This window comes from Musca vetustissima, unplaced genomic scaffold (assembly GCF_032173495.1).
Source record: "Musca vetustissima isolate MV318-11 ecotype Yass unplaced genomic scaffold, APGP_CSIRO_Mvet_v1 utg5393, whole genome shotgun sequence".
NCBI classification, from domain to species: Eukaryota; Metazoa; Arthropoda; class Insecta; order Diptera; family Muscidae; genus Musca; species Musca vetustissima.
The window spans coordinates 236,702-249,202 of NW_026882147.1; the positions used below are offsets into that span (position 1 = coordinate 236,702).

Sequence of the window (12,501 nt, forward strand, 5' to 3'; positions counted from 1 at the left end):
AACGCCTAAAATTTTCGGTGATGATCAGATAATAATTTTGGAATGAAGTGGATCGAAAACTTAATTTTTTGTGTTATTTTCGAGTCGATCTATAGACCACAAATGAAAGCCGAGCATCACAACACAACCCACGGTGAAGGGAACCTGGACAATATCTGTACTAAATACTCGTAATATTCGGAAAGTATGTCAGTGTGAGGAAGAGGAGCTGTTTACCTCTAATCGGGCAAGAGGGTGCAAATACCACGAAATATTGCCCAGGCTCGGAATAAACATCCGCAGGAAATTTGAGTTCCGTGGTAGTTGTGTAGGGTATCGTATGGTCGGCCCCGTCCGACTATACTGCTCCGCTCACTGGTTTTAGGAGGGTGCAAATACCACGAAATATTGCCCAGGCTCGGAATAAACATCCGCAGAAAATGTGAGTTCCGTGGTAGTTGTGTAGGGTATCGTATGGTCGGCCCCGTCCGACTGTACTGCTCCGCTCACTGGTTTTATATATTTTTTGAAAATTTTAAGTTACAAAAAAAAAAAAAAAAAAAAAAAAAAAAAAAATAGAGTAAATTAAAAGAATATATTTAATTTGTTAAAAATAATTTTTAAAAATGTGAATTTTTAGAAATTGCCAACAATTTTATTTTAAAATGTGAATTTTTTCTAAAAAGTTTTAACGATTTATAAGCCTACATTTTATTCAAATGGTTTATAATCGTTGATTTAAAAAAAAAATAGTGAGTGAATCTTTTTGAAGTCGTGCAATTCTTAAGAAATATGTTCACATTTTGATGTGCAAAATCGTTCATCTCTTTACAAAATATCTTATTTGCATTTGTATTATGTGAATTATATGCCAATATTATTGTGACGCTGTAAAACTTGGCACTGAGTCTAGAATTTTCCAACAAATCCATTAGTGTTTTTTTCCGGTTCACTGGTATGAGTGTGTATGAGTCTGGGTGATGGTGGTGGTGGTAGTTTTCATAGGCTTGTGTAGTAGTTAATGGGTATGGCTGGTTGTATGCCTCATTTTTATTTCTTTTTCTTCCCTTCTTCCACTGGATTGTAACTTACGTGACAACATTAATGGCTGTCGTTCAGCAGCCTCTTTAGCTCAGTGGCAGAGCACTGGTCTTGTAAACCAGGGGTCGTGAGTTCAATCCTCACAGGAGGCAACAGAGTAAATGAAGTTGCCTTCAACTCAAACTTTTTGTTATTCATTAAATATTGAAATTTTAATTTTTGTTAACCAATTTAATTAACAGTTTTCAAGTATTCCAAATCACTGACCATGGCTGTTGTTTGACAAAGAAGGGAATGGATATTTAAGATTTCCATGCAGATAATGTCAATGAAAAAGTGACAATGCCACTCTCATGATTTTGCCCTGCTACTAGGGGGGCAATAAGGTTTCTATTTGGCCGATTTCATTTTCTCTCGTTGTTGTGCCTTTGATGCGAACATTTATGCCTGGCTATCGGATTGGTTAGGTTAGCGACTGCATCAAACACCGCATCTCAATTGAAATCGACAATCGACGTGCCTGAAGTAGCTACACAATGATTTTCCATTGCATTGACCAACAAGACCAACAAAAAATGAAAAAAAAAATCCTGGAAACGTAAAGCGAACAAGTGCATCATCATGTTTCGAGTTTGGCTAGACCAACAAACTGGTAACCTAACGACCGATCGACCAACTAGCCAACCATACAGTCAACCAGCCATACATCCATCCGACCATCTATCCGTCCATCCATCCATCTATCCATTCAACGAACCCTAGCTGAGTGACATATGGACAAGCAGCACGTATTACCTACACTTTCGCAACTACGCAAAACAGCTATCATTCAAGTGGCTGCGTGTGTGTGGATGTGTGCGTAAGATGTATCAAATGAATGTTGCCAATTCGAATGATGACGAGGATGATGATGATGACGATACGTCACCTTTGTACAAGACACCAGTAGCCAAGCCACTTTCATCATCAAAAGCATTGGAAGGAAAAGTTACACACGATTTACAGTGTTTGGGGGGAAGGGATATTCATTTTTTCTGTATATATAATATATTATATTTTAAAATTCACGTGTTGAAAAAATATTTTTTTAAAAATCCACACCTTGAAAAATATTTTTTTTTAAATCCACGCCTTGAATAAAATATTTTTTAAAAAAACTTTGCTTCAGAAAATATTTTTGAAAATCCACGCCTTGAATAAAATATGTTGTAAAAACTCCACGCTTTGAAAGAAAAATATTTTTCAAAAAATTCTGAATTCATTATCCGAACACTGTTCGGACATTGAACTTATTGTTGTTTTTTTTTCAATTCTTTGTGTAAGTGGCTTGTTGTCTGCAGGTTAATGTCCACATGTGTGTGTGAGTATCTGTGTGCGTTTTTGGGTGTATGTTTCGGCTATGTAAGTATACGTAAATATGTGTACATTCCATTGCAGTAAGAATGTGTAAAACATGTTCAAATTGACATTAAGGTAATCTAAAGTATGCACTCTACACGAACGCGCGCACACACACATACTCTCACTTAGCCCATATACGCACATGGACGTTACACGCATTCTCAGTACATTTCACGTACACACACACACATACATACATAGGCATTGTAATTTGAATGCTTCTGTGTGATGGACGTTGTTTGAGGAGGCTGTTTATAGTCGAGTCTGTATTCATAACGTTGAACCAATTTTCGTACGAAAATACAAAGTGTGTTCCTGGTGATGCTGCTGCTGCCGTTGCAACAGGATAACATAAGGATTCTGATGGGAAGAAAAACACCATATGACACCTTGCAATGTTGAGGATGGGTGTGACTGTGTATGTAAATTTTAAAAAGACGCAAAGTTTTACATGACACAAGTCTTACTGAACCTGACTGCATTCATTGTTGACCGGGCGAAAGGATATTCTTTGTTAGCGGAGATTCATTCAATAAAAACTGGGTGTGTTTGGGAAGTAATTTAAAAATTGTAAATTTAAAAAAAGATTTTCAACAACAAAAAATGTTTATTAATTTAAATAGTTAATACGGAATTCCAAACATGTTCGACGAATAAAATTCAAATTTTAAGATGCCCAACACTGATCTAAGTTAATTATTATCATCAACAGCATTGTCAGATATTCTGAACATTGTTTAATCCAGTTTTAATTCTATCCTAGGTGAATGAAAAGTACAAACTACGTCCGATCGCCTGCTCATACTTTTGCAAAACTCAGTTACCATGAAAATCATCCATTCGTCACCATCCATTCTCAGAATCATCATAAATCCCCTTTTAGATTTAGTAATAAAAATTCCTAGAAATTCATTATAATTTCCCCAATACGAGATTTAAATCAAAATCCAACATATGGATGCGATGTCTTACAAGGCTATTAATCAAAATGCATATTTCAATTAATTTCGAATGTTTTCAATTCATTTCAATTTCAGGCCATTGATTGATGGTACGTTCGTTCGTATGTAGGTATGTATGCATGTATGTACGTACGAAGGGCACAATTTCGTTTTCAGTTTCACCTTCACCACACCCGTTGTTTACCGAACAGAAATTATGAGTAAACTTTAAAAGGTAAATGAAATCGAAACATATGTAGACCATGTGGGAGGAAAGAAAGAGACACAGGATGACGAATTACAAGAGCACTATAAAACGGCATGACATTTGTATTAAATATATGAATTGATAGATTGCAAACGTATCTAGTTGTCTACTGGTTCGCAAATCAATGTTTCAGAAGGTAAAACAAAATCCACGTTTCTGATAGTTACAGAAAAAACAAAAATATTTCTTGAAAATTCATGTTTCCGATGAGTACAGACAAAAATATTTTTTTTTACCAGTAAGGAAAGTAGTAAAATCGGACGGGCCGACTATTTGATACCCTTCACCATTTTGGGTATATTCAATAGAGGAAATCCTAACAGATGTCCCATTTTTGACGGACCATTAACATTCATTCATTCTGCAACCTATACTAAATTTTGGTCAGATATAGAGTTGCTTCTTACAGTGGGACAAAATTGTGTAAATAAATTTAAAGCAAAATATCGAAATCCAAACAGATTTCATCGAAACTTGTCACAGTTCAGTACGCTATGCAAATTTCGTGCAAATCGAAGGATACATAGCGACTTTGGTGCACCATTTACATAAAATCGGACGAAAATATATATCGGTGCTATATCTAAATCTGAACCGATATTCACGAAATTTAAAACACATATTTCTAAACTTAATTCAGTACGCTATGCCAAATTTCGTGCAAATCGAAGGATATAAGGGGGCTTTGGTGCACCATTTACCCAAAATCGGACGAAAATATATATGGGAGCTATATAAATCTGAACCGATTTTTCCCAATTTCAATAGGATTCGTCTTTGGGTCAAATAAATGAGTTGTGCCAAATTCCATCCAATTCGAATAAAAAATGCGACCTGTAATTTGTTTACAATTTAACATGGACGGAGAGACGGGCGGATGGACATGCCTAAATCGACTTAGAAAGTGATTCTATGCATTTTCTCAAAAGGAAACATGTGTCTATCTCGTTTCCTTTTGCCTGTTTCAAACATATGCACAAAGACATAATACCCTGTACCACAGTGTGGTGAAGGGTATACAAATCAAAACCAAGGATGGGTTTGAAAAAAAAAATATAATTAATTATACGTGTCCTTGAAAAGATATTCTTAAAAAAATCCACGCCTTATACGGGTCCTTGAAAATATATTCCTAAAAAAATCCACGCCTTATACGTGTCCTTGAAAATATATTCCTAAAAAAATCCACGCCTTATTCGGGTCCTTGAAAAGATATTCTTAAAAAAAATCCACGCCTTATACGGGTGCTTGAAACGATTTTCTTTAAAAAATCCACGCCTTATACGGGTCCTTGAAAAGATATTCTTTAAAAAATCCACGCCTAGTGTTGGTCCTTGAAAAGATATTCTTTAAAAAATCCACGCCTTGTGTTGGTCCTTGAAAAATATTCTTTAAAAAATCCACGCCTTGTGTTGGTCCTTGAAAAATATTCTTTAAAAAATCCACGCCTTGTGTTGGTCCTTGAAAAATATTCTTTAAAAAATCCACGCCTTGTGTTGGTCCTTGAAAAATATTCTTTAAAAAATCCACGCCTTGTGTTGGTCCTTGAAAAATATTCTTTAAAAAATCCACGCCTTGTGTTGGTCCTTGAAAAATATTCTTTAAAAAATCCACGCCTTGTGTTGGTCCTTGAAAAATATTCTTTAAAAAATCCACGCCTTAGGCTCTTGAAAAAAATATTCTTTAAAAAATCCACGTCTTAGGCTCTTATAAAATATTCTTTAAAAGATCCACGCCTTGTGTTGGTCCTTGAAAAATATTCTTTAAAAAATCCACGCCTTGTGTTGGTCCTTGAAAAATATTCTTAAAAAATCCACGCCTTGTGTTTGTCCTTGAAAATATATTCTTTAAAAAATCCACGCCTTGTGTTGGTCCTTGAAAAGATATTCTTTAAAAAATCCACGCCTTGTGTTTGTCCTTGAAAAGATATTCTTTAAAAAATCCACGCCTTGTGTTGGTCCTTGAAAAGATGTTCTTTAAAAAATCCACGCCTTGTGTTGGTCCTTGAAAAATATTCTTTAAAAAATCCACGCCTTGTGTTGGTCCTTGAAAAATATTCTTTAAAAAATCCACGCCTTGTGTTGGTCCTTGAAAAATATTTCTTTAAAAATCCACGCCTATTGCTATGTTAGTCCTTGAAAAATATTCTTTAAAAAATCCACGCCTTGTGTTGGTCCTTGAAAAGTATTCTTTAAAAAATCTACGCCTGTTGAAGTCCTTGAAAAAGTATTCTTTAGAAAGTCTACGCCTGTTGAAGTCCTTGAAAAGTATTCTTTAAAAAATCTAATCTAAGTATTCGTTAAAAAAATCTACGCTTCTTGTGGTCCTTCAAAAACTATTCTTTAAAAAATACACGCCCTTGAAAAAATATTCTTTTCATCTAATTTTAATCCCAAAAAAATATTTTATAAAGCCTTGTGGTTTATTTGAGCTATGTAGCATTCTTGATTGGTTCCCCTATTTTCCTCTACTCTCAACTTACCATATTTAATACACTTCATTGACTTAGTTAAATTCTCCTCCTGCGACATTAGCTCCTCCACGTGTGTGGTATTTCCATGCCAATAACTTTATTCGTGTCGCATACCCAACGAGCGACCAAACATTAAGTAATCGACTCCATATCTCAATGGGATATTACAATCATGGCTACTATAACAACAACTACAGCAACAACAAATATCAACTCTGATGCAATAATGTCAACAGCAACAACAACTACTACATGTGTACTTTAACTATTTAACTATGCAAACGAGATAATGTCACAGTTGAAGGACATATCAGACAACGCACACACACACACACATGTACACACTCATGTAGAAATATATACACATATATCCACTAGCTATATAGTTTTGCTTACACATTTTTGTAACGAGCAAGATAATGAAAATAGTTTGGAACAAAATAACAAAAAAATGGAATGAAACCTCCGAACGGAACTGAAACCCATGAGAGGACGAGCCATCATAGAATGTCACATTAATTGATACTCATACACCTGATTGAGTTTTAAGTGCTGCAGAGTGGTACTACTGCCGATGCTATAACATGTGTGAGCATCGAGTAAACCTTCATTGGATGAAAATAAAGCCGGTTGTAGAACTACTCGCGCTGCTACCCTGACCCGAGAGCTGCTGCCCCGCAACAAGCCATTCGCAATTGGTATTCAGTTGATATGAGCTTTAGTAAATATTATGCCATGTTCTTTGACTCCATCTGGCGCGTAACTTTTGTAGACTTTGTCATGGAGTGAGGGAGTGTGTGTGTGTGTGCGGTATATTGGTGTATTTACTTTAAAACCTGGTTTTCTGGGTTGGCATTTTAATGAAAGTGGTAACGATATTGACTGACAATTTTTTTCCTTTCTATATTAAGTAAATGGAAAATGTATTACTTGTTCGGAACCTTATATCAAATGAATTTAAAATCAAAATCGTTAATTCAAAATATAAAATATTTTTTTTCTCATACACATTTGCACAATTCACATTCAACACAACCACACATGTGATTTTGAAAATTTATAACGGAAAAATCAATTATACATTTCACATTTCATATTGCAATCGAATTGCATGCAAATGTGTAAGAAACAAAAAAACAGAAAACGAACGAAAAAATCGAAACAAAGGAATGCAAGAATGAACGAAACGAAAAATGCCTCATAAAAGCTAAAGGCGGAAATGCTTTTGTTATTGTCTTATGATTTGCCAAAGCATTACTTAATATGCACTTTATATTTCCCTTCGTGTATCCGGTTGCTATTTATCATCGAAGTTGGAAAACAAGAAATAATCGCAGTCAGCACGATTGCAGTCTGCCATTGGCAGGCAGTGGAAAAAGAAATACAACGAAGAAGAAATACACAATGAGAAATTAAGGAATGGTATTTAATGTTTAAAAACAAATTTAGATGAAATAATAAATTTAGAAAAATTGGGTAATTTCCAAAAATATGCAAAAAGAGTATCGCATATTTGAAATAAAATCTAACTTTGAAATAAAATCTCCCTCTATTTACCACCTTCTAGATTAAGTGTTGAAGACATTTTAAAAGAAATTCTGAAAAAATTAATCATGGACTACAATGATATTAAGTATATTTTTAAAAAGTTTTAAAAAAATTGATATTTCAGATCTTAAAAGCTTACATTATGGCAAAGTCCTAAACCGATCAATTTATACTGGGTTACAATATGCGTATGAGTATTGACGTCATTCATACGCAGTGATAAACCATCAAATGCATATATTGATTTTATAAGTAGTTCCTCCAGCATAAAGTGCATTGAATAGAAAATTTGTCATTCCGTTCTTCATCATAAAAAAATTCAAAGTCGTTTAAGCAATGATTGTATGGATATTGAAATCTCTACAGAGCTATCAGAATTTACGATAGAACCTAGCATTTTTTTCACAAGGAAAATTGCAATAAAAAATGTTCATTGTTAGGTATTTTGAAGCTTTTAATAGAAATTTTCAACCGAAGATCCTGCGCTATTTTTGAAATGCTTATATTTCTAGAAGTATTTTCCAAATGAATTGGATGCACTGGGACATTTCGGGTTCTTGCAAAGTGAACAACATAATTTTAGAAGTTTTCAAAGAAAAAATTAATCATGGACTGCAATGATATTAAGGTATTTTTTAAAAAGTTTTCAAAAAATTGATATATAAAATGAAGTCAAATACAAAGACCTTCTGAGAGAAACACATCGATTTGCTGCAATTTGCGTATGAGTATTGACGTTTTTCATACGCAGTGATAAACCATCAAAGTAATGTATTGATTTCATATGTAGTTCCTCCAACCTAAAATGGATTGCACATCGAATTTGTAAATCCGTTCGCAACACTTCGAAATACTCGTAAGTAATAAAATTCAAATCCGATTTAATCATGATCCTACGGCTATTGAAATCTTGATGAAGCTATCAGAAGGTGTTAGGTCCATGTTTTTACATAGCCCATACATAAAAGTTCTGGTCAATTTTTTTTGTTTTTGTTTTGTGACAATTCACGATCTTGGAAGGTGAACAACATAGTTGAGGAGAATTTTCATTATTGATCTGTGTTTTAAAATAGCCCCCTATAAAAATGTACTGCCCCATTTTCGATATTTTAAAAGTTTTAGCCACATTTTCTAATGAAATCGGCAATATTTGGGCATTTCAGATTTCGGCTGAATGTTTAATTTTTGGAGTGCTTAACATATTAATGTTAACTTATAAATGTTCCGACAAATCGGGGCAGATTTAAACAGTATTTAGATTTTATGTGAATGGTGCACCAATAGAACATAGTATGTCCAATTGAACACGAAATTTTACACAGTACATCGAGAACCATGCCAAGTTTGTATAACTTACACCAGTATGTTGTCAGGGTATTACAGATTTATGTGACTTCAAAAGTGTGTGTAATGATCGGATGAAATGGAATTGAGGCTACAATTATGACCAGAACACCACGAAATTTTACACAAGGAAGGTTGATAAAGATCGGACAATACATAGTGATTGAAACCAGATTTTTGTGTGAAAAATGACAACATTTGTATTTTATGGCGTTTATATTCACTACTGAAGTATAACCAAGAGCAGTGGTTGGCCTTTAAATTGGTATCACTGTATATACTCGGATGTGGTAGTTATACGTTAATATTTACAGGGTCTACCTATTCTGACATGGATATTCTGATGGCTAGGAAATTCTGCTTTAAGGTTCCGTTTATGGTCTAGGATAACACCTACAATTTTCGATGAGGATCTAATGATATTTCAGCTATTAAATTTATAGAAAACTTTATGACTGTATCGAATGAAGTACATTTTCACTCTGGAAAACATAGCCTGCCGAGGAGTTTTTGAGTACTAATCGGTTAAGAGAGTATAACTATAGCGAAAATTGTACACAGGGTGGGAATATAGATCAACAGACACATAGAGCTCAGTGGCAGTTCTGTAGGGGATCATATAGTCGGCCCCGTTCGACTATACTGCTCTACGTAGTGGTTTTATCCAGGCGCACGATGCCAGGTTTCTTCGATTAAGACGAATAAGCCTGCGTTAGAATGACGGTTGTCATCATTACTTTCGATTTCATATAGTACCCCACGACATTCCCAATGACAAGAAGTCGATTTTTGCAGGGTACCTATGACCCTAAATGTGTATTTTTATCTTTCACAGGACCAAGTCTACAGTTTTTAAGTCTCTTGATTTTAAAGCATTCGAAATTTTATATTAGAAAAAAATGAACCCGAACGTAGTGTGGGAGTTCTAAATAAATTAAAATTATAATGGGCACACCTGCGTATGAGTGTTGACGTCAATCATACGCAAATTTTATGAATTTGAGGGGCTTTTGAAATAATATGTTAGTGATGTGTCGTACATTGAAAACCAAAAAATGTTTTATTGGTTTCAAATTTTTCTCCATGTGTTCTTGGTTGATCCCAAAATTTTCCCGAAGACTCAATACTGTGATGTACCGCACAGTATTGACCTACTACGTTTCTCAAACGAAATTGATTCCGCTTTTTTACATATTGATTTTCTAGACAATGTAGGCTACACAACACATGGTCATGCGTCAATACTTAAAGTACGAAACTCTTTTTGTGGGAGTTACTTATTGATGTATTAAAGCTTGTTTAATTTTTGGAAGAGGCATGCCAATTGTTCACAACTAATAGCATTATAATTTTATCCCTGATACACGGTGCTCAGGAGCATGATCAATCAAATACATATTTTTTTGTCAGTGTAAACCAGCCAGTGTCATTGACATGCGAGCCCAGAATAAATAGTTTTTGTTTTTTTTTCGTTCCAATGAAATGTTCGCGACAAATTTGATTTTTTTCTATTTTCGTTTCACATTGCATTGTTGTTGTTAAGTTTTATTCGCGCATATTACTTAAGACTGCAATCCATTTGATGCCACTTTCAAAACTATAAACAATTTTTTTTCTAATGTCATTTTGTTATGCACAGTGGGCTGGGACATTGTGAAAAAAATATTACAGAAAGTGCAATGAGGTAAGGTTTTTTTTTTGTAAGGACAAAATGTATTTTTTTAAGTAAGACTTGAAATCGATATGAGAGGCATTAAAAGCCATTAGAACTTAAGATATGAAACTTAATTTTTTTTTTAAATATTTGTTACTGGAATCTCTCGTCTGGTAATGATAATCCTTTATTTAATCATCACTATTGTATTTTTGAGTGTTGAAACAACCGAATAAATATCATTTTTCATTTTAGCAGTAAGTGACAGACAAACCGACCGACCGTCCGTCCAACCATTCACCACCATCACTTGCAGAGTCGACCAGTCAGTCATTCATTCATTCATCCATTCAATTATGCATGCCATTGTTTCTATTGTGGTGAACTTTTATTTTAAACATCATTTTTCATTTGTTTTCATTTCCGTTTTTCTTTGTTTTTTTTCGAATTTCTTTCTGTGAAATATTTTTGATTTCTTCATTGTTTCCGTTTTGCATTTACCTGGCCATTGTTAAATGTTGTATTTTCATGGGGTTTTCAACAAATAGTATATGCAGGAAATGAGATATAAGTAAATGTCGGACATAGTCGACACTGTGGAGAATAAAATGATATTGAATTTGGTGGAATTGGAAATAGGACAATTTTCAGAAATGTTGGAAATCTACTTGGATTTTTTAAATGTTTTTCAAGGACTCTTAGGGCGTGTATTTAAAAAAATCATAGGATTGGAGAATCCAATCGAAATATGGAAACATATTAAAAATCAAAATTAAAAACGATTTTTACTTTAAAAAGCCTACAGCCAAACTAATACAACAAAGATAATAATATTTTTTTCAAAGACCAAGAGTGGATTTCTTATAATATATTTTCAAAAAATATTTTTCTTGATTTGGTTTGTCTATAATTGTGTAGTTTGTAAGTAATATTGTGGCAAGGAATACCAAGGCAATACATTTGAAATTATTAAAAATAATTTTGATGGGCTTATTGACAAAAATTGTCGATTTTTAAAAACTAGTTGTATAAATACTTTTTGGCTTATTTCAATGACTTGTTTGTCCATACTGTAGTATTATTATTGCATTTCCTATTACTAAAAGTAATCACCTTGGCACTGACTGTATCAGTGAAAAAAAAACTAAAGTCAAAGTTCCAACACAAAAAGTAATATTAAATTTCAATTTTATTTTGTTTTTCCTTTTAGACAACATTTTGAAGTTCGTTCCACAAAATGGCCTATCGGCACACTAACTCGCAAAAATCCCTTTTCTTCCGATAAGAAACAAATTTTAACTTTTCTATTTTCGTTTTGCTTTCTTTTTTTATACCATGACAATTTTGACATTTGACAAAATGTTTAGTGACAGGTGCAACAATACCGTAAGAATTCAAAAAATGGCTGAAAGTCATATCTGCAACAAGCAGGAGTGCACAAAAAATCTGACTGCAGCAAATGCAAAATAACTCCAAACTGCAAGTCATTCAGTCAGTCAGTTAGCCAGTAACCAAACAAGAACAATCAGGCAAGAACGGCTGCAACAGAGATTGTGTTCTAAAGTTGCACACACACACACATACAAAACCTCTTTTGAAATCGTTTTTGTTGTGGTGCAAAAAAAAAAAAATAGTTTGTCGGAATGTGTTTCGTTTAAAATCGTAACAGTTTTCTTTTTATCAAAATGCTCAAAAGGAATTTGAGATTTGTGAGAATGGAATTACACTATAAAGGAATTGTCAGAGTTTTAATCTTTGTCAAAAAAAAAAAAAATAAATAAATAAAATATATATATATATATAACCACTTTCAAAACTTTTACCAACTGAAAGGTAACAACATATCTTTGAA

The 12,501-nt window shown here is 33.6% G+C and overlaps 1 non-coding gene across 1 annotated transcript; it reads left to right on the forward strand.

Moving 5' to 3' along the window:
- Nucleotides 1-1,100: 1,100 nt before the first annotated feature.
- Nucleotides 1,101-1,172, forward strand: Trnat-ugu (transfer RNA threonine (anticodon UGU)). The gene has a single exon. It is a non-coding gene; the product is annotated as a tRNA-Thr (tRNA).
- The last annotated feature ends 11,329 nt before the right edge of the window (nt 1,173-12,501 follow it).